The 20,434-nt window shown below is 25.9% G+C and overlaps 1 protein-coding gene and 1 long non-coding RNA gene across 15 annotated transcripts in view; one reads left to right on the top strand and one right to left on the bottom strand.

Moving 5' to 3' along the window:
• Positions 1-20,434, top strand: part of LOC114127909 (uncharacterized) — a 74,146-nt gene that overhangs the window by 24,582 nt on the left and 29,130 nt on the right. For 3 of the 9 annotated variants that reach the window (XR_007604833.1, XR_007604834.1, XR_007604835.1), the window contains exons 3-4: positions 2,059-2,162; positions 2,281-2,459. This is a non-coding gene — a long non-coding RNA (uncharacterized LOC114127909). Of the gene's footprint in view, positions 1-2,058; positions 2,172-2,280; positions 2,460-16,626; positions 16,950-18,938; positions 19,168-20,434 lie in introns of those variants that run through there. The other 6 variants (XR_007604831.1, XR_003592718.2, XR_007604830.1 and 3 more) reach the window with 5 other exon arrangements.
• LOC114127891 (cell adhesion molecule Dscam2) overlaps positions 1-20,434 on the bottom strand; it is a 69,633-nt gene that overhangs the window by 23,979 nt on the left and 25,220 nt on the right. For 4 of the 6 annotated variants that reach the window (XM_050203016.1, XM_050203017.1, XM_050203018.1 and 1 more), the window contains exon 2: positions 1,511-1,609. The exons of 1 other annotated variant lie outside the window; for it this stretch is intronic. The gene's annotated coding sequence lies outside the window, so the exon portion shown is untranslated. The remainder of the gene's footprint in view (positions 1-1,510; positions 1,610-20,434) is intronic. One more of the 6 variants, XM_050203015.1, reaches the window with a different exon arrangement.

Raw genomic sequence — 20,434 nt, 5'->3', positions numbered from 1 at the left:
GCAGTTTGTATTACTACGACCGCGACAGTAGAGCATATAGAGTATAGACGTGACAACCTCTACCGCCGTCGTATAAGTATAATTATATTACAATCCTTGACGGCAAACCGCTACAATCAGATGATAGTGCAATATAATATCGTATGAATAGGACAGTGAAGTTATAGGATTTGCATCTCTTGGGTTTAAAATGTGTTTTCTTTTGTAAAACTGTTAATTTTGATGTATATATTTATATACACACATTTTTTTGATTTTATAGTAATTTTCGTATAATTTAACAAATATTTCGTTTGATATAAAAAATAAAAATTTAAACATCGCAGTATAATTTTAGTACACATTTACATTACGAATATATTTGTTAAAATATTTCTAGTTCTCAAATTTGAATTTAGAAATACAGTTTCTGTGGTAGTATTGATAGAAGTTAATCTGGTTTACTTGATTACTTTACTTAATACTCCTTTAATTACAATCGTTGATGTTGAACAAAGTTTCTTCAGATATGAGCATTTTTGTAATAACAGATAGTCCGTTAACTTAAAAAAAAACTCATACTTTTAATAATTTATAAGCAATGTTTATACTCTTAAATTTGTTTATTATACATTTTTAGATTCTGAACGGAGTGATAAATGTATTGATTTTACAATGATGAATGTTTTTTTTTTGTGTCTGTGTACAGCATAACTAGTCGAAATAATGCTTCAATTTCAAACTTCGGGGGTAGTTTCCGATGGAAAAATGAATATCTTTGGTGCAATATAGAGGTAAAAAGTAAACATTTTCCAACAGTTTTCAAAAAAATCGAGAAAAACAAAAAAAAAAATAACGGAAAAACGGGAATTTTTACGCAAAACCAGTTTTCGACCGAATCGATTTTTTGATATGGTTGTAATTTAAAAACTAATCACTGTAAATACTTGAAATTTTCACTAAATGTTTATGTTAGTGTTATCTATTTACAATTAATTTTCAAAATTTTTTGACTTTTTTTGAGTTATTTATAGACCACTGAAATTTTCAATTTTTCTGAAAAAATTTTTGAAGTGTCGATAACATTTTTTTAGCCCTATCAAAATACTTGGAAATTTTATACAAAGTTTCTCATATGTTATTCTTATAGAGTTCAAATTTTGACAAAAATTCATCAAAATCATGAATATTTGCAAATTATTTTGTATTTCAAAATTCATAAAATTGTTTGTATTTATGATACCTATCATTGCATTCAAATTTACCTACCCTAGTCCGAGGTCTACCCCACCCCCTAATGTACAGCAAAGCGGTACCCACTTGCCGACTTTTTTATTATTTAAAACTATTTGTAATGCAATTTTTAATATATTTTAATGAAACCAATTAAATGCATTTTTAGAGCATTAACCCTATTACTATAAATACTTATGAATATAGTATAATTATTATAAGAATCATGTATAAATAATATCAAAAGAAAAGATTTTAAGATGCATTCCGATATTGGGAGCCTATACTTAATACTTACATCAGCTATACATACATAACTAGATAACTATGTATATGAATGGTGCACAATTTATCATCAGAAACATCCGCAAAACCATGTTGTTGATCACAACAATAACTGCAAACAAAAAAAACATTTACCTTTATTCATTATACATTTAATTAGTTGAAATATTTGTTACATAAAACCATTTTGACTTGTAATATTCTAAAAATTCAAATATAAGTACCTAGTATTAATACAGACATATAGTAATAACTAATTATATTGTAGGTAGCAGGTATATATTATTATAGTTATTGACTACGGGTAATAATATATTGAATCGAATTCTCAAATTCATCAACGTGTAAAATGTTTTTTAAAAACATCAGTAAAAGTATAATATAATGGTATTCTAAATATTTATAAAACTACAAGTTCTTGCGAACAACGAACGCTATGGGTCGCATTCGATTTACATAGTAGGTACACATTTTTAATGGCAATAATTTATTTGTACAATTTACCTTATATGCATAGCTTATGATTATGCTGTACAACACTTTTTTTTTTTTTTACTGTAGAATACAAGTACTTCAGTATGAATGACATCATCAAAGTCACTAGGTGCAAAGAAATACGTGTTGGCGATTCAGGGGCGGCAGACCACATGCATAATACATATTAGGTATATACGGTACATCGTTTTATAATATAAAAAAGAAAAATCTAATAGATACACCATGGAATCATAAAATCAGCCAGAAATGTAATTATTTTTGATTTTTTTTTTTAACCTTTGACAGTTTGATTCGACAAATGCGTGATGTTCCGTGACGGAAATGGAGGCATGTTGTTTTTTTATTTTACGAACTATCGGAGCATATAGCGAATACATCGTAGCGCACAAAGCCTGTCGTTTACGGTGAAGGGCGACCAAAAGGTCTGCATCCTGCGACGAGTGTCAAGCACTGTACAGAGATCTGTGAGTTAAACGATTTTCTACGTACTATATACGTGATACAACTAAATATAGATAGGTACACAATATGCACTATGGATGTCCCACTGTTAACAATATATATTTGTGTCTGCTGTATAAAATATGTACATCGTTATAGCTATAGCCTATATAAGTTGCCTTCTTATAGTCCACAAGTATTAAATAATATGAAACTTTATCGGGACAGCAGGTTTTTTATCGTTTCTATTAAAAAAATAGTAATAATAAAATAATGATGTAATATTCCTGTAAGACACATTTTATCGATGTGATTTTTTTTCAAATCACCGATTTGTACGTCTCTTGCGAAAAGTATGGAATACCCATTATACCTAAGGGTAGTCACCGGGATCGAGAATCGTTTCGAAGTCCGGTTACGGTGAAAACAATTTAATATAATATTATGGTATTACACTATCTCGAGTACGATTATAATTTTCCTCTTCTTGGGATTTTGGTACATAGTATTTTTATCGATGTTATATTATAAGAATTAAAAAAAAGTGTTGTTAATTAAACTTTTAAAAAAAAATTAAATTTGGAAAGAACTATGTTTTTAAGAAAGTATACGTCAAACGATCTAATTAATATTTTAATGTCTTCTGGAAATAGTCAACTATTTTTGAAAATTATTGTATGTATGTATGTATGTATTACTATTATAGTTATTATACTATGTATTAGTATATTAATCTTAAATTATATTATACTACTGTTATTTATAAAAATATATTGTGAATTGGACATTTTGTTCGTATTTATAATACAATAAATTCATAATTAGAAAATATTTAAGATAAATATTTCAATTTCAAAAATTCATAAAAAACCTATACAAATATTTGAATGCTATTCGTAAGGAAATCCTGTAAAGACTAGATTATTCAATTAAATGTTCTAAAATTTGAAATTACATTTTTTATATCTCAAATTCCTAGCGTAGATCTAAATTTATAGATAAAACATCTGATAGATATTTCAAAATTTAAGTTATTTGTTATGCTTAAAGACTTATAACTATTGGGCATTGGCCTTATTTAATTCCGGGTTATTGTTTGAGATAATTTATAATTGTTGACTAACTATGTATCTATAAATATTATATTTCTTTATTAGAACAGAAATATTTATTTAAATAATTACCTATATCTGCTTATCGATAATTTTATTTGTTATTATGCTTTAATTATTCAGTATATTTTGTATAAAAATTATTCAGAAGTTTAATAATTATTGTTTTCAAATTTACATGAAAAATAAATGACACAACTCTTTAATGCATTTAACATCATTTTCATACAACATGTAGTTTAATTAGAAATAACACATGAGATAATCTTTTGTTGATTAATTTGAGTGGTTTCTCGTGTATTACCACATAGGTAGGTGCATTGAATTTATGTTGATAATGTCGATATACCTAATATAATATTAATATATGTATGGTATAGGTATAATAATAATAATAATAACTTATACACTATTATACTATACACATTACACATAGTTGGATGGATCCTTTCATATTATGAACAGTTATTATAATTTATTAAAGACTTTAGTTTACTAATTACACTGATTTTCAAATTGTATTTCTAAAAGTTAATTAAACCTCCTTATTACAGTTAGAAAATTGTGTTTTATTAAATAATAACTCTCGGGAAAAAATATTTCATTTGTATAATAGGTATGTTGTTTTATAATTTTGATGATTGATATTGATAAACATACACAAATATATGTGTATATTACTTAAATTATATTAGTTCATTTCAAAAATTTTAACAATAGAATTAAATACTACTGATAATGTATTTGATCTTATCCTGCAGTGTACTTAATCTTTTTTGTACGAGAATATAATTATTTGACTATTATCAGATCACGTTAAATAAATAAAATATATATTCTTGTATTAACTTGCTGGTATAATTTAATTATACAATATATCATTGATCATAATATGCAAGATATTATTTGTATATCTATTACGAATGTTAACATTGGTTAGTAACATCTTTAAACTTCATTTAAAGTACTTAATTATGGAGATAAATATGCATTAATTATTTTATAGGACATTTTATTGTTATCAATCAAAATTTACCTTAAATGAAAAATTAAGTCATAAAAAAAAAAAAAATTGAAAACATGCATTTTTAGTTTAATAATAATTATGAGAAAACAATAGTTCAAGAAAAGCTAAATCAAGGGAGATTTTATTCTCTACATGTAGATACATAGATTACTTTTTCATGAGAAAATGATAAACACAGTTATTTGGGGTTTATAAAACTTTGATCGAAGAAAATGATTTAGGTTTTTTTTATTTTATATGGAAATCAAAAATTTCAAAAAATAGCTTTGACATTATTTATTATACCTACTTCATAAACCATATAAATTGTAATATTCCAAAAAAAAAAAAATCAAAAATCGTTAGTTATAATTTTTTTGATAAGCGTTTTAAGTTCAAATTTTTACGAAATATGTCAAAATTGTGAAAATTTACAAGTTATTTTGTGGTTGAAAATTTATAAAAAAAATTTGTTTTTATATTATATATCTAAGGTTAAAAATTCAACAATAACATTTCCACAAGTTTTCCTTCAAATAATTTTAGAAAAAACTCCAAGCGTCATTATAAGAAAAAATGTTATGAACGTCTAAATTTTAAATGTTTACGAAATGCGTAACGTTCCGTGAGTTTCCATAAATTCGGTTTATAAGAATTATAAAAGAAATTGACCTTTGACTAATTGAAAAAATGTTATCTTAAGTTTAAATTTTTACAAAATCCAAAATTCATTCGTAAAATAACGATTTACTAATAAATAATAATTTTAGATTTTTTTTATAGTTAAATATTCTAGTCATTGAAACTTGAAACATACACCAGTAGTTTAAATTGGCATTTTCTATACATGATTTAATTTTGGGGTATTTAGTTTATTAAAACATAAACCAAGTTTTTTACCACCCAGTGGTATAAAATATATCCTAGGCTGATAAATCATCTCTGTTCAGAATCGCTTCTCGTATATAATGATACCTATCATTGGATTCAAATTTAATATTATAGTGACCTACCCATAGGTAGGTTCACTATATAAAGTCCACTTTGATACCTACTGTACAGAAGAGCTTTACCCACTTGATCACTCTTATTAATTTATTGCTGATAAAAATTATTTGTATCAATGATAGATATTGAGAACTTTTCCAGCTCCCTCGGTACCTGTATACTACTACAAATAGAATTCTTAGAATAAATTTACATTAATGAAGTAAGTATTATAGTACAGACTATTACATTAGACGGTTTGTAGGTTTTCGGTCATTAAACATTACTAAAAAAAATAAATAACATACGTAGTTGCCGATTTAAATTAAAATTACCCTAAAGGAAATATAATAATTATTATAGTAATTATTTTATTTTACTTATTATTGTTTGCTTAGTTGCCATTTAAAGATATAATTGCTAATAATTAATTTTATGTAATATAATATAACAAAATAATACTGATTAATAATTCAATTTATTCTTCTACTTTAGTCTCAAATATATACTACAAAATAATACGTGCCAGTATCTAACCAGTGAACACGTATTGTTGGCAGTAAAGTTTAGTTTGAGTCATATCAGACGTTATGTATCTTTGTTGTATGAACAACAAAGTGTAGTCAGTAATACAAATGTTTACGATTCAAAAGTTATATGTGTGACTTTTATACTTATATATCGAAGGCGTCGCATACTCACCTTTTGTTATATTAAGACGACATGGTCGCGGCTTAAAGTTACCAGTGCGGAAGTGCCACTATATCTTATTAAAATGAATACTCTTGTTGAAAGATGAATCCACATAATATTATGTGAACGTTATGGTGATTGGTGGACGTTAGCGCACAGCAAACAGTAAATATATTTTAAACTTTTAAGTGCAGAACATTAGTTAGGAAGATCAATGAATAAATTATAAATGCATGTATTATTATAATAATAAAACATACATATTTACAAATTTAATAAATGGTAAAATAGAATCTCTTATAATACTATCTTAAATTACTTTGAAAATACCTTCTCGTTTATTATGTTATTCCGTTTCAGTATTATAAGTCTCTTGCTAATTGTAATGCAATCAACCACTCCACCGTTGCAATATATTAGAATGGCTAATTTAGGTTTTTTATTCATAAATAATAATAATAATCTGTATTGCATCTTATTTACTTATTACTTATTACACCTAAAATTTTTATTACATAGTTGATACTATTAAAAAGTTGTATTACATCAAACATAAAATGAAATTACGTGATATTTTATAAAATTATGTTATAGGGTATATCTTATATTTATGGCACATATGTCAACAATGTTACAAGTTTGTCATTAAATATGGTACTTATTTAATTATCAACTAATTTAGTTTTTATTAATCCTTTATCTTCTGTCTATTATGAGAACAAAGCAATGTCTCCACACAGGTCAATGCAATATATTTAACTATTATTTTCAATTTGTTTTTTGTTATACGGAGTATTGTATAGGCAATATAGGTACATTTCTGTGTAGAGGATATTTTTTTAAATATTTACTTGTATAACAGTATATTTATACACATGTAAAATAGGGGTTTAATACATTTTAAAACAGTTTATTTAAGTATAGAAACATAAAATAATAAGTAGAAAATAAGAAATAAAGAAAATATATTTTCATTTTAATTTCGACAATATTAATTTTTACTATTCCTCCGTAGTGACAAAATATTTTGAACAATTATTATATTTTTAAGATTATATATAAAATACATATTGTCACTAGTTATAACAAAATACAAAATAATGTACATTTTAACATAACAATAGTACAAATCGTATTAAATATATACATAAAATGTAAAATCGAACAATGTTCCATATTGTATATAAAACAATATACTAAAGATATATCGTAGTATTTTTTTATTAAACAAAGTTTGAAAACAATAACGATGACGGACAATATCAGATATTGTTTTTTATTTAATACAATATAGATTTACAACGAACTTTTAAGAGTTTTTCCATTATATATTTTGATGTAGTATTTGATTTATTTATATTCTATTCAATCAGTACACATTTATTTGTATAAAAACTTTGGAAATGAAGTTATACTGAATACTGCAAATATCGGTTTCTTATTCAATTTTTTGGCAAACATTTTAATTTTATTAAATTGAATATAATATTTATAGTACAGCATCTTTAACTATCTTCAGTAAATTTACTACCCTAAAAATTGATTTCTGCAATTACACATTTTTATAACATTTGAATTTAGAGCCCGAGGAGCCCTACATAGGACATTGGTTATTTGAAGGTTTCATATAATTCAAGGTATTCAAAGTTATTTCATGATCTATAACATGGAGAACAGTGACCACACTAAAGTGTACAACTGACGTCAGTTTGTTCTGGTTTGGAATTCAAAAGTGGTTTAGGATAATGACAGGGAAGGGTTGGGCGAAATATATAACCGAGAAACTAGGTGTTCTTGTTAGACGATTAGTCGTTGTTCGGTGTTATCGCTCGTCTACACTCGCCGTCAAAACGTGTTATTTAATATTATGATATATCACATGCATATATAGTTGTGAGTGGAGCCACCATGGCTGTACCGGAATTATATTATATACGTGCACTCACTGTACGGATGAGTTCCGGTAGAAACTTCCACCATGAGGCTATAATATTGCCTCACACTGCGGTCGTGTTATATTACAATAATTATTAAATAAGTTATGACAAAGTTTACCGATTGTGTATTTATATGTATACATACTATATTGTAGATGGCATAAAATTAGATAAGAAAATCACTAGCACTCTAGTAAAATACAATAATGTGCTACAGCCGTGCTTATAAATAAATATATATAATATATATTTATATATATATAACGTTATGGCTGCGGTGACGACGTGACGATTATTCCGTCGTCGTATACATAACGAGACCGGAAATGAAAACCTTTCAAATGGCCTGATTTCTATAAGGGTGAGATGCGTCCACACTCAGAGACGGATGAAAATACGCGCAAAGTTTAATAAATATATAAGTTTACTCGTTGCACACTGACATACCACTGACTGCAGAGAACAGAAAAATTCGAGATCCGTATCCGATGTTTGGTGGTCGACGGTAAGATGATTTTGGAACGGAAGCGTCATCGAACACTAGAGTTTTCACCCCGAGATGGATGATTATGACGCACGAGCCAATGCGACATGTGATCTCTATTCGTACAGCTGTTGCCTTACGATATTTTATAGAGATTTTACATTATGTGCCATCGAAACCCACAGAAAATTTGTAGTAAAATTCATCAAAAGTGTATTGTATAATTTAATAATCGTGTACTGTAAAAACGTAACAAATACTGTATGAGAACTTATAGGAATCCCGATTCATTTGTATTATTTGAATCATATATATATTATGATACTGCAGTAATACAGTATGCGTATGGACCACTGGAGTTTTGCAGTAAATATATTTTATTGTATAAATCTGTACACATATATCCACACTCACATTTTCATATTATATAGAATCTATATTGTAGATAAATATATGAATTGTATGCATGGTGGGTTATCTGCGAGGCGGAGGAGAGACGTCTGTCGCAGCTTTATAGCTATCGCGAGTTTAACTCAGCGGGCACAACGGTTGATTCTTAGCAATTTGGAATAGGGACAGTCGGTGGCGACGGTAGTGGTGGTTGTCACGCAGCATCCGCGCCCGCCATCCCGTTACTGCCGCCTCACCACTATGCACCGCCGCCACCCGCTGCCCTACATCACCTCAGTCACCCCCCCCCCCCCCAGCTATTGGAGTAAGCTGCCGGGCCCACCGATCATTATTATACATGCGCACGGCTCGTTCATTTATTTATACGTTTGTTCGATTTTTTTTTCTTTTTTTTTAGTCCACCCTCACTTACTCCGCGGTGACGTATAAACACAACGTCGACGTGCGCCGCCGCTGGAGTAGACTTGGCGTAATAATGCGTGTACCTCCGTAATGCCCCCACAGTTTCTCTCTCCATCATAACAACCACCGCCGAGTGCAGTGAAGCTGATGGTCGCCTAATAGACGATGGCGCAAAAAAAAAAAACAAAACAAAGCAAAAAAAAAAAAAAATAAAGAATAAAACGAAAATAATAATAAAGGAAACAAATGCAACGATAAGAGACGGTAGCAAAAAAAAATCCCCGTTCTTGTATACAGTGCCTACCGCGCCAATTAAAATATTATTATTATTATTATTTACATATACAGCAGCTGCATAAAACACAGCAACAGCAGCAGCACTAGTTGTATATAATATATACGCAGACTGCTGTTGAGATGACATGGATCGTGATTATATAAATAAAGAATGGGCCACTGTGCAATCTCATTTTATTGTGTTAATATTGCGGAAAACAGGAAAACGTGGTGGTCCACTAAGGACCCAAACATATAAGGATAAAAAGCAGTACGACGTTTTTAAGATCATTTTAATATTATACATGTTGTATAGTCATTGTGATCGCACTCGTGATACGTGATCGCACGTGTGCGATGATATACGTACGTATTATTATGGTAATGATGGTAATAATTATCGCCTGTTACATGGTCCTTCAATAATGTACAAATACGCGTACGCGTCGAGTCAGAAAACGCGAAAACAAGACATGTGTACATATAACTATATTTTATTATTTATATATATAAGAAACGCGCACTATTTATACAAAGCTATCGGCGTCGTTGTCTTGTAAACACTACAGCATATAATTATTGTTGTTATTGCATGAGCAGCCAAGTCGACTTTTGACTTTTCGTGATTAAACGACGCGGAAAATTTTGAAAATGAATACAAAAATAATTATGATCTTATAATCATTCGGAAACCGTGATACTATAATATATACATTTTTTACGTACAATATATTATAATATTTAGAATATTCATTCGTACGTATCCACATAATACATACGAGATGATTTTTTTTATAGCTTAAAAGTTATCTTTTTCTATAAATTTATGTTTTCGAATTATTTTACATAATTTGTGAAGTCATTACAGCAATAGGTATAACACATTAGCACAACATTTTTGAAAAACAAAAATGTTTCATAGTTTTTATATCATGCATACAGGATAAAGTAGTAATAGTTAAATGGCATATATTTTGTGATTATTTTTTCTTAAGAATGTAATATATTACAGCATATATACTATTTTTGTATAAATAAAACTTAAATAATGGACACATTTATAGTACAAGATTGGATTAATAAGATAGAATATCGTACGTATTATGTACGACGTTCGCGTACTCGGAAAACCTTTTCGTTTTATTTTACTGTAGGTTATAAATTAATCGAAAAGACATCAATCTTATTTCACACAACATCCGTATAATATGAAGAATAATGACGCATTATATCTGTAGTTGGTGCGCTGCACGTTCGTATGGTTTATACTGTAAATTGCACTTATTCATTCTCCTATATTTTACAAGGTAATCGTGCTTTTAAATGATTTGGTTTTACATAATGACCAAACATAGCAAAATAGATAGGAATCTTAAGCTTTCGAGTTATAAATGCATATTAGATCGTCACGTTGGGCACCACTCCAAATGACTACCGAGTACACAATGTGTTTTTGGCTCAACATTGGTAATTTTGTGTTTTAAGCAATGTAAAATCGTGTTCAATTTGTGTATACATCGGGTCATTTAAATTATACATAATAAATAGTTAAAATAACATTATAAAAACCTAATGTAATGTAATTTTATATTAGTATATGAATTGAATAAATTAATTTCATTATACGTATAGATTATTATAATACAACATGATATTATTATACTACAATTATATGTATAGTGACTATATAAAAATTAAATATTGGTTATCTACAACTTTTATGGAAATGAATTGTTTATTGCTTGATTAAATATGGTTTATGAAAATATTTCTAATTGTTTAATTTACCTTAAGTCGTATTATTTTTAGAATTTGTCTTACATTATGAGTGAAACGAGGAATACTTAATGTATTGGGATTTGGTTTTGCAATGATCAGTGTTTTTCTCTTATCTGAAGTTATGTTTTGGGGCAGAAGATATGTTTTAATCATAAAAATTGAGGAAAATTCTTGATAACATTTTTATCTAGTTATTTATTTACTCGTAGTTAATTTAATTAATTTCTTGTACATTTTTAAATAATATGGAAAAAATTAATTGAAATTTAAGAAAACCGGGGTCATTTACGCAACATAAATTGACTAACATTGCAAAATAAATTTTATTTATGTTTTAAATTCAACAATAATAATAGGTATTTAAACTTGAAATTTTAACCAATTATTTCAAATTATTTTGTTTATTTTGAGCTTTTTTTGAAATCTATAATTTTCAATTTATATTGATAAAAGCTTTATGTTTACGAAAATATGGATTTCCATAAAAAAATATCTATTAATATAGATTTGTGAAGTTATCTTATAAATTAATATATGAATTTATACTAAATTTGTTACCTCGTTATTAAAGTTCAAATGTGAAATAGAATAATTCTGTTTGTTACAAAATTATCAAAAAAAGGGTATTTTGCATTTTGTATATTTATGTTTCCCGATACTACAATTGATTAGTCACACCTAATCATCGCTTGATTCTATTCAATGATGGTAAATCCAAAACCTGCTATTCAACATAATGAGCTCCCGAATTTTCTTATGTTGATTATTTAATTTACGATAAAATTACGATAAAGAGAGATGTACAGTTAATTACAAGTACGAAATTTATTTATAAAAAATATTTGAATAGGTACTTCAAAAGTTTAGAAAATTTTAAATTGTATAATACTATGTCGTATAACATGATAAAGTAATTCATATATAACCTTTAAATGAGATATGACAACATAACTAATTTTTCATTGAAATTTTAAAGTTTTAAGTAGTTTCAGAAACACGAATTGAAAATAATCCACCAGATCGACACAGCAATAATAATAAATTGTAAACATTCAATCTTGCATTAAAAGTATGTATGCAATTTAATTATTTTTTTCAATATAAATTCTATATTCATGAGTATAACAAAAAGTTTGTATTTTTTCAATAAAGACGAATACCCTATTCATTTAAACTTTTTAGACTAGAAAAAATGATTTATAATAACAAATAGTTATACGATAAAAATTCTGTAAAAAAATCACCATAATTGATGCATTTGTAACAGCTCTATTGTAGTTTATATTTAGTTCATTCGCTGTTATTATATTTTTGTTTGTTTTTTTGCATTTTTTAAATACAGAAATTTGATATTCAACAAACTTTTTAAACGTTTTGTTGTATATATCATATAATATATAGTATGAATATAATCCGGAACCTTTTTACTACCTACCCTAGTAAGTGCACGGTCAAAGAAAAAAATCCTAACAATACTGACCAGCAAAGTGTAACTTGTTCCACTCAAAATTCTGATTTACCGTTTCTTTTATTATATTTTTGAATAGTCATTTAGGCTTACAACGATTTCCAACCATCTAAAATTAGAAGTAGAATCAAAATCAATCATATACTAACCATATGGATATGCGTTATGTATGAGATATAGACCAGTAACATTTTACTACGAACAATTTAATGATTTCTCAAATTTATTTATACACCTATCATTTTTCTAACACAATAATCTTCTATTATAATAGATATACTATTAATAACTTTCAATTAAATTAGGTTTTAAAAGATAAATATAAATTTATTGTGATCTACTTTTATGATTTATGGTTAAAATACGATAGTAGCTACTTATGATCTAATAACATCTTTTCACCACAATCTGAGCACTTTCTAAAAATTTTAATAATTATACATCAAAACGATAACTAGCTTAATAAGAAAGCATGGAAACTGATTTTATAGAATAATACAAAAATACATTTTTAACTTTGTGTATTATTTAACAAATTAACAAACTTTTTGTCCAACTCGAAACAAATTTAAAAAATATAAAATATATGTATATAATATATATATTTTTTTTTATTTAAATGCATTTATTAAGTTATTTATTATTTTTTTTTAATCTTATAAATCAAAATTAAAATATTTTTCTATCATTAATTTGTTTAAACAACTGAAAAGAGAAACATTTATATAACACTAACACAATATTAATTTAGCACCAATATTAAAATATGGGTTCATATTTCATTATGGATATTCAATTTTCTAGCCTACATTTATAAATTCTTTAATTTTGTGAAAACAATGCAACTTTTAAAACACTTAATTTTATAGTATAAGTAAATAATGATTCAATTTAGCAAAATCTATAAAATTAGGGACCAATTTAGTTGCATAAGTATAATATATTAATACCCAATTTAATTGTGCACATTTTGGATGGATTTCAATTTTTACTACTAAATAAATTCATTTTATATACGTAGCAAAGTATTAAAAGAAAGAAAGAACACATCAGGTCATAAAAACAGTCATAAACTTCAAACTGTTTTTTTCCACTTTTACCTGAAAGTTTAAAAGTTTGGGCAGCCAGTATTCAACCGAGAGAATTTTGTTGGTTTTACGAGCCAAATAGTAATATTGATCGAGAATTTAAGATATTCCGGAACGAAGAGATAGGAATAAATAAGTTTTAAAAACGTTGCATGTACGTACAAAACTGTATATACGGCTGACAAGTAAAAGAGAGATAGATGAAGGTAGCGGAAAAAAAAGAAGGATAAAAAACTAAAAACAATCACAGAGTTCTTGGATGACTTTTTGGCAAAGTTTTAGAATCTCAATACTTATTTTAAATATACAATCAGCTTCTTTTCGATGATTTTTATTAAAATAAATTTATTCATCAAATCCAAGGAAGCTATAAAAGTATTTATTGATATATACTATCGCCCGCAACAACTTATAATAATAGTGTATTATTTTGTTTTTATAAATAAATAAATTTCCCAACAAATGGTACCAATGTAATAAATAATAAATAAAATAGTATTATAAATATAGTTTTTTCCATAAAATTTCTTGGTGCGACATATACTATGAAATTAATTTTAATACATAACAAAAATCTTATTAAATTAAATATATTTTGTTTTCATTTAGTTACCTATGTGTATTTAATTAATTTTGTAAGTTATTCTTTCTGAAGAAAACTTTATTAATCAATATTTAAAAAAAAATAATTACATTTTTATCTATTTAATTAAACTTAAAATCTGACAAAAAATTATTTCAAAAAGTTATAGCTGCTCGTGGCAAATTTAATTTATATACATACATTAAAATATTCTTTACAATATTGTCCCCCATCATATTTAAGTAATATATTATATGCATGTATAATATATATTATTTATAACGTTTATGCTAATATACTTAGTAGGAAAACCAATTATAATGAAAATGTAAAAACTTTTGTAAGTTTTGCTGGAATAAACGAAACATAAAATCGAATTAATGATATCACATTTTGTCTAAAAATGCTTATTTTTTTATGAAAACCCGTTGTCTTTTATAACTTTAAAAGAGTTTGTTATTGTTGTTTAAAGTCTTTCCATGACTTTATTATCACTATCAATTATATGTTTTTAAACATTAAACGATTGGTTATAGTGGTTAGTGAGAAATGCAATTTGAAAGTTTTGAACAATGAATAAAATATTAACTTAAAAGGGAGTTTTTAAAATCAAAAACCCCAGTTATTTAAATCAATTAATTTTAAACAATAAAAATGAAAATAATAAACATTACAATTTATGTAAAGCTATCATTTTTTGTACGATAGTATACAATCAGTCTATTTTAGTAAAATAACACTGACTTTTATATGCAATAAATAAAATAAAATGATATATCATCGTCCTTACATCCTTTAATACATAATATATTGATATTACAGAAACATATAAATTGCACTTACACGTATGTACAGTTACGCATTTAATGAGAATAAATGTTACTTGCTTACTATTTTATTACTACACATTTCAGTTTCAAAATAATATATGTACATAATTCCATTTTTTTTTTTTTGTATATATATATTTATGTAATCATAACTATTTACACAAAAAAAATAAAACTCCTCATAAGATATACAGATAATATATAGATAATTAGATAAATACCATCGATACATGTATTAATTTTTATTATTTATATTATACCTGTATCATATTGATGAAAATGCTTATGTAAAAAGGTTTCTATATTTTGGTTATTTTCTTATTCGATTTTCTAATATCTAATAATATTCACTAATATCAATCGGTGAATTGGTCCATATCGCTGTAAACTAAATTACGTATGAATAATATATATGTGTGTGTATGTGTGTTTCTTCAATATGTTGCATACGGCTTACTCAAAATTATTTAATGAAAAAATAAAAGATTTATTATTATAGATGTTTCTAAAATTATTCACATGCATCGTTTATTAATTGTACAAGTGATGTAATTATATATTCACTGGCATACTAGTATTATCATATAATATTATAAACGAACTTGTCATAAATAATAAATAAAATTCCTACACAGTTGATATTTAAATTTATTTTTTTAACAAATCATCTTAATAATATGTATCAAGGAATAATAATTTTTAGTTCTATGCAAGAATAAAAAAATGTGCTTAAGCGTTATTATTAATAAATGCATTCGCGTCATACTAACTATATTGATTAAATTGTGCCATTATTGTTAATTAAAACACGATTTACACTTATTGTTTGAACAAAGTAACTCATTATATTGCCTATGCATGATAATTATGACTGCAATACGGCCACACGGGGATTACTTACTCAGCAGGAACTGTTACAATTTGTCACGAGCGTATATTTTATATACACATTTGATAAGCATGTTTGGTAAACTATAATGAACGTGCCCAGTAATGACATTGAGCAATTTTGGTTTAAGCTTTAAGAAGCCATTTTATAGGTTATTGTATGCACAAATAAATTATCCATTTTTGTAAAAAACAACGCATAACTTTAAATAAAAATAATAATAATAATATTACGTTTTTTCACAGAGGTAGGCAGAGGGAGGATTCACATTTGTTGGTTAACTACCAATGCTGAGTATACAACATAGTATCAAGTATCAGTTTATTTTAGCATAACTAATTAAAGTGAAGTCGATCGTTTAAAAAACTCCCCGAACACAATACATGCTGCACATGTCACTTCGAGTGAACGCAGGGTCATAAAAAAGCCGGTATAGTATACATGTATAGTTATAGAAAATATAAAGCTCGTTGATAAAATAATGTCATGCAATTTTATTACAAAAATTTACTTGCCTAAAAATTAACGAGGAAAAAGTTTTATATGTAAAAAGTCATATTCGTTAAATAATTAAAAACCTTTCAAAAGTATTATAAAGTATAAAAAAAATGATAGGTCACGTTCCAGTGTTTGAGCTCCCTCGTAAATATACAAGACTGAATTATTTTCTAATTATTATTGTTATTAATTTTATTAAGAGGGGATGTATTATTAATATTTATGTATATTATATAAAATGAAAACAATTTTTATCAGATAATTTATTCGATTAATTAAGAGTTTATCGAGATGAGTTTGGGTTAATAAGATTATATAGTTATAGATTATTATTAAGCATTAAAATAAATAATATCCAAAATATGAAGTCTTCAAAGTTTATAAAAATTAAGAAAAAACTTAGTTTTTTATCTTAAAATTATAATTATGTACGATACAATATTAAATAACTATGATTTAGGTCTTAGGGTCTTTATTTATCTTTATTTATTTTTTTATTAATTTATACCTATATATCGAATTATCAATATATTTTATTAGCATAAACTATATTATTTGCATATAGATTGTATCATAATCTATATTCTATATGTGATTTCGAATTTTAATATAAAATGCAAAAAGTTAAGATACTGAAGTGATGTTTTTATTGTTATATATTATTTCTCGTTTTGATATTAAACTAAAATTTTACTTTTATTTTAAGAAATAGCATAAATATTAAAACAAAAAATGTATTATTTCAACTATAAAATTGATAAATTTTATTATTTCAAATTCCATTAATAATAAGGTAAATAATTTAAAACCAAAATTGTAAACATACGTTGTTTTTATATAGGTTTCTGAGCATACTTGAAGCTAGCGAATTCTACAATAAACATAATAAAATAATAAAAATTAATATTTTAAATTTAAATTTTGAAAAATTTATTTCAATTAAATATTTTGTCTAATACCAAAGTATACTAAAGAACTATTAAACATAAACTAAATATAATTTGTTTTAAACTTTAACCATCATAATACATTATTATTTTTTTTTTTAATTCTTTGTTAAGTAAAAAATGTTACAGCTCGTATAAGCCAATTTAATTTGAAAGATAGCTTGTAATTTCACCATTTGATTTACTGTTTTTTGTGAACCAGCGTACGGCGTGAATTCAATAATTACATTACTCCGCTGTAACATCTGTCTGATCAGATAACTTTGCGGATCCCCTATTAATGGCATTAAACGCCATGCGTGACTTCTGCGCCCTTGTACATAATATTATTGCAATAACACTAATTTGTATACACTCCCCTCTCGTGACTCTTTTGAATAAACATAAAACATATATTTATATGTGAAATACACACTATCCATTTACAATGCTTTGTAATTATTGTTAAAACATGGCATACATAAAAAATTAATTTTGAAAAACAAATTAACTCATCTGGTCATAATTATAGCTTACCGAGTTAGTAAAGAATACGATTTTACAGGTTCTGGCTAACTTATATTGTTTTATTTTAAAAATACATTTTTGGTTAAATCTATATGAGAATATTTTCCACGCAATCTTATAAAAACCTAAGTCTGAGCATAAACTCTTGATGATAAGTTTAATATATGCTACTCCCAAATAACTCTCTATAATAAAATATTATATTTTAGTAGTTGTAATTTAATTTTTTAACATCCTATTTTAACAAGATCTATTTTTCATTAATTTCTAAAAATTAAATATCAAACAGTATTTTATAGTATTACTAATCGTGCTTTTTAATCTTGAATTTACTATCTAGAATATTCTATCAATAATCCAATAGGCAATAGCTTAAGATCAATTTAACAACTCAAATTCATTATTTTGTTTATCTTTTTTGACTATTGTATAACTGTAAAATCTAAAAACTACGTTTTACCTATATACAAATGATAATTATGTAAGAAGTAGTTAAGACATAAGTAGTTTAAAGTATCATGAGAACTGTTTATTAGTTTATTATCTATCTCTATGAAGAACAATATAATTTTATTATACCATGTAATATATTTTTTGTTTTCTAGTAAATATTGAACTTTTACATGGATTTTATCTAGAAAATAATATTTAAACAAGACTTATGTTGACCAAAGTTGTGGTGATAACGCAAACCACATCATGTGATCATTTACTCAACTATTTATTATTCGTCGAACAGATCAAAAATCGTTTGCAGTAGGTTCTGCAATTACAGACACTACACACCTCCACCAGTTGCTAAATTTATTTTATATTCATTTGGAATCAAGAACCTAACACTGTTCACACAGAAAGATAAAATCTAACTATTGAACCATAAAATTATACAGACATTTAAGAGTATATACAATATACGACATAATATAATTGTTCTAATCAAAGTCTAGACTAAAAGTTAAAGTCTAAACTTCATTCCACTGCCATGGTTGTCCAGATATGGTCCATTATTTTCAATTATACTATTATTGCTATTACTATTACCTACTATTTTTTAGATTTTCATACTTCATTAGGAAATTATTCAAACAAAGTTGAGACAATACAAATGCGTAGTGTAAAAATACGCACACCCCGTATTAAAAGTTAACCCCCCACCATCAACTTCTGATTTTTGATTTAATTAAAACTCCGATGCTATTAGTGTTAGAAACTTTATTCTTTCAACAATCATTCTCAATTTATATCCCATAAAGGTACTCTCGCTTTAAGTATGTGGGTGTAAAGCCCTTTCCAAGAAATTTCGGTAAATTATTGATTGACTTAATTGAAACTCGGTAATCCAAACAGTAAATTTGTTTAACATAATATTTCTTTTTAGAGTTTATAAACTATGAAACTATAGAAAATAAGCAAAATATAGTATGTTATTATGTAGATTTAACCAGACATATATTTTTAAGAAAAAACAACATAGTTAAGACAAAACTGGCACAATTATGTTACTGGAGTTAAAATTGTATTTATTTTATTTATTTACATATTTTCAAACAAGCCGACAAAATACAGATTTTTCAATGTACTATGAAAATAAAAATATACTAATTACAATACAATTTTAATCACTTAGGTTAAACATTTTAAAACCTTATTTTATGATAAACTGCAAGTCACTCATTTAATAAATTGTAATTTATTTAAAATATACAATGGACAATTGATATAATAAAAAGTTCTTTTAAAATATCTTTATATTTGAAAATTTTAACACAACACACTATTTTGGTCATAAAACGATGTACAAACTGTTATCGTGAAAAGCACATTTGAAAAATGGTATTATGTTTCAACACACTAGGGGCGATAAATAAAACTTCACTGCATTATATCCCAAAAGTAATTTCCTCTGAATGCCTTATTCCAGTTGATATGGACATTTTTGTTAGTTACAGTTTTTTTATGTTTTATTAAAAAAAATACCTGACACCAAACAATAATATCATAAACAACAAAAATTTTACAAAATATTTAATTCTTTGGAATCAGAAAAATGTAGATAATATTTAACCAAAATATCTGATTTAATTTAAAATTTTATCAAAAA

Source organism: Aphis gossypii, chromosome 3, assembly GCF_020184175.1.
Source record: "Aphis gossypii isolate Hap1 chromosome 3, ASM2018417v2, whole genome shotgun sequence".
NCBI classification, from domain to species: domain Eukaryota; kingdom Metazoa; phylum Arthropoda; class Insecta; order Hemiptera; family Aphididae; genus Aphis; species Aphis gossypii.
Note: the sequence above shows the minus strand (reverse complement) of the source record. Positions and strands in the feature narration are given on the sequence as shown.